This window comes from Branchiostoma belcheri, unplaced genomic scaffold (assembly GCF_001625305.1).
Source record: "Branchiostoma belcheri isolate BF01 breed outbred unplaced genomic scaffold, Haploidv18h27 scaffold225, whole genome shotgun sequence".
NCBI classification, from domain to species: domain Eukaryota; kingdom Metazoa; phylum Chordata; class Leptocardii; order Amphioxiformes; family Branchiostomatidae; genus Branchiostoma; species Branchiostoma belcheri.
The window spans coordinates 191,169-191,446 of NW_017803769.1; positions in this window are offsets into that span (position 1 = coordinate 191,169).

Genomic DNA, 278 nt, shown 5'->3' on the forward strand with positions numbered 1-278 from the left:
TACTCCAAAACCGTTTAAAGAATTCAGAAGGAAGTCCATTAGGACCAGGGGTTTTGTTATTTTTCATTTCATTTAGGGCTTGCTCACATTCTTCTAAGGTAATTGGTTTATCTATATCATTTTTCTCATCATCTGTAAGTGTATTATCTAATGTAATATCTGACAGGTATTCATCAACATTTTCAGGCACAATATTATCTGTGCTATATAGTTCTTTATAGAAGTTTACAGCTTCTGCTAAAATTTCATGCTGATTAAAAATGTCCCTTTCTCTCTGC